Consider the following 12,097-nt stretch of genomic DNA (forward strand, 5'->3'; position numbering starts at 1 on the left):
ATAAATTATTTTACTTTGAAAGTTCTCTGCCGCACCTACCAAATGCCATTTTAATTTTACACCCAAACAAATGGTGTTTTAATGGAACTGCGATACTTATTAACGGAAAGCTTTTAAATTAAATTTCTGATAGTAATCTAATTGGCTGGAAAATAAGTGCATTCCGAATACCGAACATTATGCGAGAGCCGAAGTTCTGATCTAAATGTGAAATTTCAAAGGAAACGTAACTTGCCATCTTTCTTTCGTTTTTAGTACAAAGTTTCTCAAAGTGGGGTATAGAGTGTATTTTGTATGTAAACACACGAGATAAATGGTTTTTCTACGGCCGCCAGAGCGTTTGGAATACCAGCACAGGTGGTCTAATGGTCAGCGCCTCTGCCTAGCATGCAAGAGGTTTTGATTGCGATTTCTGACATGGTTGATATTAAATATGATTTTTTTTGCATTAAAATATTTCATGCCTCCCTCTGGAATGATATTCCAAACGCTCTCGCGGCCGTAGAAAAAACTTTTATCTCGCGTATTTTGTATGTAAATACACGAGATAAAAGTGTTTTCTCCGGCCGCGAGAGCAGTCCAGAATAGCACCGCTGGAGTTTTCACGCTCTTACGCTGTCATAGATTGTGGAATTTCTTCCAGTCCATCGTTTGCTTCGTCCTGCTGTAATTATGGTGAATTCCTTTTGATTAATGTAGTGTGATCTAGTGTGTAACATTTAATAATAAATACATACTTAACCCGCGTTCATTTGACCAATCCCGAGTCATTTAATTAGTCAGAATACACGCTAAACCATCACACCACAAAGTAACAAGAAATACGTTAGAGATATGCCGCCACTGATCTGCCAATGCAATGCCCTATGCACCATTGAGTGTGGGAAGGGGAATGATGATAATATACGTTTATGTTATATTTTAGATTTTTTTACCAAAAATAATGATCTTTCATTGGAGTGTCAATACCGAAGTAAACATTTAACATTATTTTGAAATGTGCCCTAAATTATGCTATGAAAACTTCTAATTTTTTTTTTTCTATTTGACCTGATCCTCTCATCCATAGAATTATAATGTACCAGAAGGCGCGTACCAAGTTTGTATACATAGTACTGTGTTCAGAAGTCCTTCCTCTACCCGACATCCCGCCAGCGCGCATGCGTGAAGTGACCCCGTAATGTTGCCAGACCGCGAATAATATACACAAATATAAGATTATTTTGTGTTTTATTATGTTATGTTTTAACACAAAAAAAAAAATTACTGACTGGACAGTAAAAAAACGGGTAGGTACTTTTATTAGGCAAACGTGCGAAAAAATCATTAAATAATCATTTAGTTACTAAGTAAATTAATACCATTTAATATTACACTAAGGCTTATTAATAAAAAGCTGGGTAAAAAAATCGACTACCCTGGCAATACTATCAAAATGTCCACGTACTTTTATTTAACAATCTGGCAGATGGTAAAATAATCGAATTCTTAAATAGTATTCCGTGTGAATTCGCGCCTTACACATGAAAAGTGATCCTACCGTATTGCCTTTTAATCCCAGCAGTATTTTCACACTTGAAAACGACACAACACGGCATAATGAGGAACTTCAGCCCTACGGGAAATTGGATACAAAAAATGTTTCCTTGCGCGCGGTAAAAATTAGAGCATTAAATTGTACGGCAAAGTTTCTAGAAAATTTATGAAAAAAATAATAAAAAATATTTTAATAAAAAGGCACTACTTTGATTGACGTTACTGGTTCAAATTCAAATTGAACCAGCAAATGATGTAAGAGCTATGAAGGATATCCGGTTGGCTTGCCGTAAACGAACCAATAAGAAGAACTTACACTGATGACACTCGCGGAGTTATTTCAGAAATACAAAACTTTTAAAAATCATAGCGCTGATAATCCGTATGTAAAAAAATGTTTTTTTTTTAGCTTACTTCAATAGTCTTTTAACAAATAAAAAAAATAAAAAACACTGAACTTCCTCATAGAATTTAAATCGGCAGTTGCGTACTAAGGACGTCTACAGAGTACTTAATAGACAAAACGTAAAACTACTCATTTGTGAGTAGTTAATTCGGATTCAGTGTGATGCGCGTATGCGGTTTTTTGGACTATTCTAATTTTATGCTCTTGTCAATACGAATCCGTTCGCAACATTTCCACTATCCACTTCTTGTAAGTAATGCAGGCGCCGTGGCGCAGTTGGTTAGACGGCTATCTGTGAAACTGGCGTCGCGGGTTCGATTCCCGCCAGTTGCAAGAAAAAATCCAAGAAAGATTTTTTCTCAATTGGTCTAGGTGTTGTGGTGTATTTTTCATTACCTTCTTCCATATCCCCTCTATCCCACCTGCTGACAAGCCTCAAAAATAGAGGCTTAGCGGGTTATTCCTTTAAAAAATATATTTAAAAAAATTATGGCGACAGTACTTAATTATTGTCTTCATGTATTAAGCATCTACATAGCTTTTTTACCTCAGTAAACACATTGAAAAATATCAAATAAATTTATTAATCTATTAAAATTTTTCCCGCAGTTTGAGAGGATTAGGCAAAAAGCATGTTTGGTTAACCGCTGACAGCCGTTTTGCGAGCACTTTCCGCTTCGTTCGTTCCCCCATGCTCTCCGGTTCCCTCTTTTCCTCAGTTCTCCGCCATTCTCGCATTCTCAGTTCACGTCCGCCAATAGCAGTGGGAGGTCGCCCGCGCCCGCCAACCGCGTACCGTATAGAAAGTGCGCGCGCATTGCGCCGACGATACAGATTCATAAAATCGCGAATCACCTCGACGAACGGAAAGCTCGGAGGTTCGAAGACTGAGAAAAGAAAAATAACAATCTATTTAAATTAAGTAGGTACTGTGCCAAGGTACCTGCTTCTGGAATTTTTGTGTGTTGTTTATTATTTTCGAACATTTTTAAAATAAAAATTTTAAGTTATCTATTTGACTGTTCTGTGATTTCCGCTCAGTAAACTTTATATTTAAAAACGTAAACTATGATTTTAAGTTTCGGAACATTTTAATAAACGAGTGTAAGTTATTTTAATTTTGTTTTGTTTGTTTTAATCTGGATACATAAACCGGTTTGGTGAAATAATAATTTGTCGGTAAGTAGTTGTTGTCATTGGGAATTTACGTAATTTGGTGACCACTTTCTGTTTTTTTGTTTTCGTATATTATTATTTATTTATTTATACTTTTACATTGTTTGTATTCTTTTTTTATACAAAATATTGTTCCCTCACTGTTGTGTCCCGTCCCCGTGCCGAGGGAAACATTTAACAAAATGTAAAACATGCCTTAAATTAGTTATTTAACTAAGTTATCATAAAAATAATAATAAAAAAGCGTAATTAATCTAATGAACCTAATTATCATTAACATAATAAACAATATAAACTAAAATAATCATTAAAAAAATAACCAATTTATATCGACCAAAATTTCATAAACAGTACAGACATTTTACCTATTTGGCTTGATCCACTCATCAATCCGTGTGCAACCCAACTCCACTATCCATTTCTTAATAGCAATTTTATACTGTGAGTACTTACTAATTGTCCTTATGGATAATGGAAGTAGATTGTACACTTTAACCAAGTAGTAGGCCGATCCTCTTTTTTTTTGTATTTTTTTATTTTTTATTTATTTAATAGCATAATTATACATTTGTACAATTGAAAAAAAATTTCACTTGTTATTTTTTTACCAAAACTAAAATCCCATCAAGCCACTTTTTGTAGCTTGTTGGTGAAGATTATATTTATACTGACTTAATAATATTATTTACATTTATAAAAACAATGAATAACATATAAAAATTAACAGCCGGAATGATCAGAATAAACATGTTTATACAAATAATAATATATAAATTTATTTTTTAAATACAAGAAAATATATGAAAAAATAAAACATTTACACCTAAGCTACTATTCATTTATAAACTCTTGATCGAGTAGCCACTTTCTTATTTTGCTCTTGTTACAATGTGAGTTAAATTTAAGTTCTTTTGGTAATAAATTAAAAATTCTAGGTACTAAATATTTGAGAGTTCTATTTACATATTTATTACATACTTTTGGTACACCAAGCCATCATTAGACGTGAAGCGTGTATTATGGTTATGTTTGAGAGGAAACTTGAATGTATTACTATGAAATTGTTCCAAAATGATGCAAAGCCACAGTAGTCCTCGAACAGGCAGGTTTGACCGAAGGTTGTATTAATTATGTTTACTATTAATATTTAAAGCATTGACTTTGTGGTCAAATATTTTACTAAATGTTATTAAATATTTGTGTTATTATGTTTTTTGGAAATTAAAATGTAGGAGTTAAAATACGCATAAATTTCATGCAACCGGATGAGGAATTATAATTAAAAATTATAACCTGCTTATGTATGGCGGTACAAATAGTATGTTAATGCCATTGCAGTATGGCGGGGTAGAGACCTTTATGTTTCCTTTTTTGTTTATCCGCTTGTCTGATGAGAATTCTAATTTCATGAAATTAATTAATTAATGCAAAAATTTTATAACTAGAATCATTTGTTACGAAGTGACGACTCAAATCTTTATCTAGTAAATAAATATGTTCATGCATTTCATACTTTCACGGTACGCGTATCCTTAAATTATTTATATTTTATGTAAAATCATAAAATACGGGCTTTGCAACTGGCGTATAATAGATTATTATTATTATTTATTATTCCATATCCGCTCCCTAGTTGGTGCATATACTGTCCACAAAGATCCTCCAAGCATCTCTGTCAGCTGTCAGCTCCTGTGCATCCTCCCAAGTCAGGTTCGCGTCCCGTAGTTCTGACACGAACTGCCGACGAATAGTCAGCAGTGGACTCCAGGACGTCGAGAACTTGATGCCTTGTAAAGTAGGCAAGCGTGGTTAGGGCTCTCAGGAGGCATCCGCAGCACATGGCCAAGACAATCGTATCGCCTCCGCTTGATGACAGTTGTCACCGGAGTTTGCTGCGTCCGTTCTCTTATTACTTAATTCCTCACAAAGTCAAACCACCGCACACCCGAGATTCTTCTGAGACACCTGTTCTCAAAACTCAGAATTTTGCTGCTTTGGGCTAGTGAGGTGCCACGATTCGCATCCGTAGAAGAGAGTAGGTGTTATGCAGGCGTTTTATAGGCGGCATTTGGTTTTCACCGAGTAAATATCTGATCTCCAAACAGCCTTCATACTATTAAATGTGGCGCCTGCTATTCCTAGCCGCACTCCCGGTTCTTTTTTAAAGTTGCCATTTATAGTAAAGAATAATAGATAGACAAGTTATTTCCTTACTTGTTTGTGTACAGAAGGGTGAAGAATACAGTCCTGTGTGTAAAATAGAATCAGAACCCCGCAGAGTCCTTTTGACTTGGCTTCTTTTAAGTGAAAATCCTGAAAAAGAAAATTGAGTGGAGATACGTCTGTTTCGCAGAGTAGCTGTTGGCGAGTTTACCTACTATGTTTGAGATCCAGGGGTGGTATTCTGAATATTCTCTACCCCCTCTATTTTCTAGAGTGATTTATCTGGGGATTTTAAATTTTATTTATTAAATTAAAAATCTAGCGACATTATTTTCCGCATCTAGCCACTCGTTTCGGAAACTGAGACTTATTTCCCTCTTATATTTTGAATAGGCTTTTTAGAAAAAAAGTGCCAACCTCAAAACGATAGCAAATTTATATAAATCGTAATTAAAGGAAAAAATGCTCGGTGGAACAAAATTTTTGACATTTTTTATGCGTTGATAAACGTATCGAGGGGTCCTAGAACCTTCGGTATAAACCGATGTACTTACATCAAAACTTGATGGGGGGGGGGATCGGTAGTACATCTTAGTAGTCGGTCGGGAGACTTTTATCTTCAACTATGACGTCATCCTGAAGCTATGTTATTTCAGTGCGTAGGTATGTGTACCGTGACGTATGCTTCCCCTTGTTTCATATCGATGTACCTTTCCAAAACTTTAATGTGGGGGGTCGGTAGTGTATCTTCGTAATCGCCAGAGAGAATTTAGAACGTCTTTATCGTCCCATCATACTCGTATTTAAGGCCCAGGTGAAAACACCTTAATAATTTTCTCGAGTAGCTGTTATATTAGGGTGCCGTTAACCTTTCAGAGGTGATGAAGTAAAAAGCTCCGTGTAATGTCCTGAAAGAATGTATTTAAAACCCCACCTACTTCTGGTTCCAATACAATATTACAAAGGGGAAACTAATGGAAAATATTCAGCCAAATATTGCGGAGTCACGCACTCTGATGGAGTTAAAATCATTTCAGATTATTTATTGCCTACAGAGAACTTGGGTGGCCTGTTATTGTACAAAATTAAGTTTGGAGGGAAAAATAATCACAAACGCAGTTTCTACGCATTTCCTAACGTACTGATTATTATATGATAATAAGCGTATCTCTATGTGTCCAGGCGGATAAAGAATACAGTTCTATGTGTGAAATAGAACCAGGACGAGACTCAATGGCTGCTCTCAGGTGTAAATATTAAATAAGTAAATCTAGTGGAAATAAGTCCGCCTCTTTTGTAGTTGTTTACGTGTTTACCTGCCATTCTTGAGTTTCTGGGTTTGATTCCCGGCAGGATAGACGTGAAATATTGATTTCAAAGGTTTTTTAAACTGCAATATTTTATTGTTTCTGGACTGGCACCTGAAGCGTAAGACTGATCACCATTCTTTCATGTAACCGCGAGAAGGAAAAATAATAAATAATAATAAAAAAACAATAAAAAGAGCTGAACGTAGATGACACCTCCATCTGCTTAATGTGTGTCATACAGTTTTTAGGACATATTGCCGATAGAGACATGACATGACACAACATGTTGAAGATTGGTCTTCATAGGAGGATGGTCGCGGCCCTCAACAGTGAGGAGAACCACACAGAGGATGATTTCCCTCCACAAAAAGGTCCTTCACTACTTTTGAAATATTTGTCACAGAATTTCGACCTTAAGTTGTGAATTCAGAAAGGTTGTTCTAACACTTTTTATAACATCTACGTACGAGTATGTTTGCGAACCAAGCGCGATGTTTATTGAAAGTTATGTTTATGTAATATTTATAATTGTAATATTTTTTAATAATGTGCATGCTTCCATTTTCTAATATGTTGTAGGGTCAAAGCACCAGTAAATGACCACCCCCCAGTAAATGACCATTGGTTAATAAAACACAATATAATAAGAATTGCTACATGTGTCCAGTCAAAAAAACTTTTAACATTAGAAACTTTGACAAAAGCGGTAGGCGGACACATCTTTTGGTAAGAAACAAATCTATCAGTTTTGAACTGTAAGTTGTCAAAATGTAATAGTGCGTCTTCCCGTTATTGTTCTGAGATTGATAGTGTTTTTATAAGGAAAGGTGTGGTAAGTGTTTTATTTGATGCTATTTTTTATGCAATTCTTTGAATATATCCATATTCTAATGTGTTAGGGTGTTTTATAATGTTATGATGTAACTAAATCTGAGTATTATTTTTACTGGGGTAGTAGTGGTCATTCACTGGCGATTCTGCTATTTTTTAGAGTAATATTAATTATAATTGTAAAATAGTCAAAGTACTTAATGTGTTTTTTAATATTTTCTTTTATTTTGCACGCTTAAATAATGAAATGTATACCTTTAATGTGGATTTCACTACAAGCTAAACCTTAAACAGTCATTCATTGGTGCTTTGACCCTATCCCAACTCAACACAGGGCTCTTGGCCTCATAGAGTTGAGGAGACGTTTTTTTTTTGACATTTGTTTCCTCATACAAATGAATTAATAAAAATATCTAAAAAATAGAACTGGAAAATCCACGAATCCGCATCTTTGCAGCCTACGCCATTATTTTTTCACAATTTACTTTCTCTGCGTAGGTGTGTTGTAAGTGTGGTATCTGATTAAGTCATATTGGCAGTATTGGCACCCATTTCTTTATTCGTATTACGAATTTGTTTTTTGTTTTTAATATCAAGGATAAACTTTACTACCTGAGAACTTAATCTGATGATTTAACAAATTATGAATTGTATTTTGCTAGTAAAGACAAAAAGAAACGAAAAGTATTCTGGAAAGTTATAACGACAAAGGTACAGAACCTTTTTAAGAAGAGAATGTGGAAGTCTAGTTATTTACATGGCTTACGTCCTGTCGTTGGCTAGTACAATACTACGTCGTATTTTGTTTTTTTTTTTGATTTTGGTATTTTTTAAGTAAAAGTTTTAATTGTTTTAATTAACTTCTAACTCTTTTTCATTACGATTCTCTGATAAAACGCCGCGTTTTTTTCGATTTAAATTTCTGTATAAAATATTAAACTATAAAATAGATACTAACCTCCTAAATAAAATACAAATAAATGCGTGATTGAGAACACTCAGAGATCGGGAAATATTTTAACTGCCTTTGTTTTCAAGTAATGCTACATACCACACACTTATAGCCCGCATGTGTCGGGAATATAATATATACTGCCGAAATAATAAAATTTTAATTTTTCATGATACTCTCTCAGCTTTTGCGAATAATCTCTTCGGAATAAATCTTTTTTAATAAGTACACACGTACAACTTATTTGTTATTGCATTGTATCCTGTATAAAAAAAAATATAAATATGTATTATATCTAAATATTTTTTTTTATTTTTTTTATTTTCTTTTATTCATGAAACATACAGTACAGTTACAAAGTTTAATATTTTACACAATTGGACTTAATTCTAATGGACCAGTGAAGTTTCCATATTAAAAAGCAATTAAATGTAAGGTTAATTATGAAAGTATAAAAAAAGAGAAGGAAAAAGAAAACATAAATGAAAGATGTTTAAAAATTAAAATTTAAGTGAAAAAAATATATTTTAAGGTTTGTAGTTTGTAGTGAGTATTTACAAATGGAAATAATAAAAATAAATCTATCTGGTGTAAAATTTTATCAACGAATACTTTTAATGATGTAGAATTGTCAATAAATAATTTAAATGGAATACTTTTAAATTGTATGTTTTCTAGTATCTATCTTTGTTGAATTAACTAATAAATTAAAATAAAACAAATAAAATAAACTAACTTAAACTTGACTTTGAAAACTAAAACAATTAGTAGGTATCAACTTTGAAAAAAATCTCAGGCACAGTAGGCCACCAGATGGACTAATCTCAATCTGATATCAAGAAATTGACGAGGCTTATCCAGGTTTCTGGTTCTATTCCACGCAGAGCTGTAGTTCCTATTCTGCCCGGTTACGAGAAGATATCAAACGTATTACTAGATATCAAATCAAATTTGAACCGAATGAATCCAAATTCATCGATAATATTTTTGCAAATTGACCTTTAAACGAAGATGATAATTATCTTATGGCGGCACACAAAAGCACTCTATCTATGGTCACTTATTACCTGCTATTGTTAATACTGCATTTGTGATTATACGTTTATTTATTAAATACACGCTATCAATAAATTGTTTTACAAAATGCAAACTCAGACTTTTTTCTTCAACGACGCGAGGCGAGGGTCCAACTTGTTTTTACTCTCGCCATCCTTCTACTAAAATTCGGTACTTTTGAATGCAACCAAATCGACAAATATTTTTTTTCTATCTCTGGTTTACCTGTTAAACTAAAATTGCAAACGCGACGAAGGAAAATATTATCTTATTTTGAGTAAAGGTGGTCGGCTTGGCATTCTTGCTTGGCAACATGGCAATAGTACTTACCCCCCCACGCGATTCTACAGTCCAATCAGTTTGTTAAAAGTAGAGCACCCCCTCGCACGAATCTAGGTAATAGGGATCTCTTGACCTCCGCACCTACGGGGTAAGTTTGACCTATAAATCCGCCATATGCTATTATTTTAGTGAAGCGTATGTACATATACCATGATATGTTAAAATATCCACATTTTCAACTGCCATTTAAAACTGCCTTTTATCATTTACTTACAAAAATTGTACGCAACGAATGAGAGCAGTTATTTAATAACACACTAGAAAATGTGTTTGTTGAAATTTTACCACGATCAAACCATAGGGTATTTTTACAAGTCGGGAATAACGTAATACATATAATACATATTTAGAGCGGATTTTTACGATTCTAATGATATAACTCTTAATGTGTTCCAAAAAAGTTTTTGTTTTATGATTCTAGGGTTTTCAAACCCGGCATGAGCATATTCAAAATACAAAATCGCCGCAGTTGGATGACGTCATTTTGACGTCACGCGTTATGCCCGTCGACTGTGCTTCAAATAAACGTTGCGTACAAGTTTGGCGCCAAAACGTCATACGTGCCTTTTGTCCTGCAGGGAGCGTATCGTGAGTAGCGTCTCGTTTTCGGGTAATTCAAATTATGTATATTTTAAACCTTTTTAAAAATTTATCCGAAGTCGCACGAAAAAAAAAATCCGTTCCCATTGTAATTTTTTGCTTATTTAAAAATAACAAGAATTTTTAAAATGTGAAAATACCCTATTATCTCTTGGTTAGGTCGTATGATCTGTTTGTGACCATAGCCCGTCCTGGGATGATGACATCCAGCTGACCTTCCATCTTTTTGGCGGCCTTGCTGGTAGTCTTTTGCTACGGGGGTTTTCAGACTTAATGATTTTCGCAAGCCTCGTATCTTCCATGCGGCCCACATGGTCCGTCCAAAAGCGCCTTCTGCTTCTTCCACACCTCACTATATCTTTAACGCCGCAGGCAGACCTCATTGTTTCATCTCTAAGAGTTCTGCCTGCGATGGAGCGCAGGGTTCTCATTTCTGCTACTTTCAGAAGGCTTTTCGACCAGTCGGTGCCTGCTCACACTTCCATCCCGTCAGGTCATGGTGGATCGAACGCATGTCTTATACATCCTGACCTTTATGATTTAGGTGTATATAAGAAATATGACCATGTGTAAAGTGTTTTTTTTTTGCATTTAAGAAGCTTCTACTTTCTCTTTTGGTGATGGGATCAGGAAGGATATTCTATAGTGAGCCAATCAGGAACTTCTCAGCATTTGCTCTTGTAAACCACTTAAAACTCTTCAGAAGAAGCCGGCCTGTTGACAGTCATCGATAGGCCTTCCGTTCCACTAGAAGAGTGTTCGGCATTTTGCGTCCTACTTTGGTTTATTTTACCAATGTCCCGCACTAACTTGACCATGTAAGATACTACCTCTCGTGTGAGTTCTTTAAATGTTTTTGGTTAAAATATGTATATACATAGATAATCTAAAACCTTCCTTACTTAATGAAGTTGTATTTAATCAGGTTGAGTATGATTATATCTCGAAAGCAAAGTAAAGTGTAACCATCTTTTTCTACGGCGGAATAAAAACCTAATTTATCAAAACTGTAGTGCAGAAATATTTGTAACTCTGTGTGATAATTTAAGTTTGAGCAAACTTCATAAATAGGAGTACAAGAACTGATAAGATATAAGATAACGAACACATTACACATTCAGAGTTCTTTTCCACGAACATAAAACGAAGCTTCTGTTGTAGATATAGTTTTTATTGCAAATCTTTTTTACAGTGCTAAAGGTGAAATATATGAATGTCTTTATGGATTACTTACTCACTTATCGGGTCCGGACTTCAGACCTTGCTGCTCCAATGTGCAGCGACAGAATATATATCGCCTTGCCTAATATATTTATGTTGAAGAGTGTTCTTTTTAATTCCATTGGTTGATGAAATAATACTGAAAGATGAAGCAGTATAGTGGCTTTAGTTGGTGTAGGTAGTAATGGCTTCATCTGTAAATACACCAATACAACGAAGAAGTTTAGTGCTACGGGAAATTGGATTTCTTATACGCGGTAGAAAGTAGAGCATTTGATGTTGTACGGCGAAGTTTCTCTTAAACATATGAAAAAAATAATAAAACCTAACTACTTTAAATGACGTCATAAGTTCTTCTAAATCAACCGATGATAGATTCACGGTTTCCGGGAAGAAAGGGTATATTCCCAAGCCAGGAATAACGTCAAAAAATTTATTTATATTTGGAGCGGATTTTTACGATTCTAATGATATAACTATGAATATATTCAAAACATGTTTTTA

At 34.4% G+C, this 12,097-nt stretch overlaps 1 protein-coding gene across 2 annotated transcripts in view; it reads left to right on the plus strand.

The window, feature by feature from the left end:
* Positions 1-2,673: 2,673 nt before the first annotated feature.
* Positions 2,674-12,097, plus strand: part of Spec2 (CDC42 small effector protein Spec2) — a 71,113-nt gene continuing 61,689 nt past the window's right edge. Inside the window, exon 1 of one of the 2 annotated variants that reach the window (XM_088243497.1) lies at positions 2,674-3,046. The gene's annotated coding sequence lies outside the window, so the exon portion shown is untranslated. Of the gene's footprint in view, positions 3,122-12,097 lie in introns of both variants that reach the window. The other variant, XM_088243498.1, reaches the window with a different exon arrangement.

This window comes from Micrasema longulum, unplaced genomic scaffold, assembly GCF_059751315.1.
Source record: "Micrasema longulum isolate JH-2025_06_02 unplaced genomic scaffold, ASM5975131v1 h1tg000215l, whole genome shotgun sequence".
Taxonomy (NCBI): domain Eukaryota; kingdom Metazoa; phylum Arthropoda; class Insecta; order Trichoptera; family Brachycentridae; genus Micrasema; species Micrasema longulum.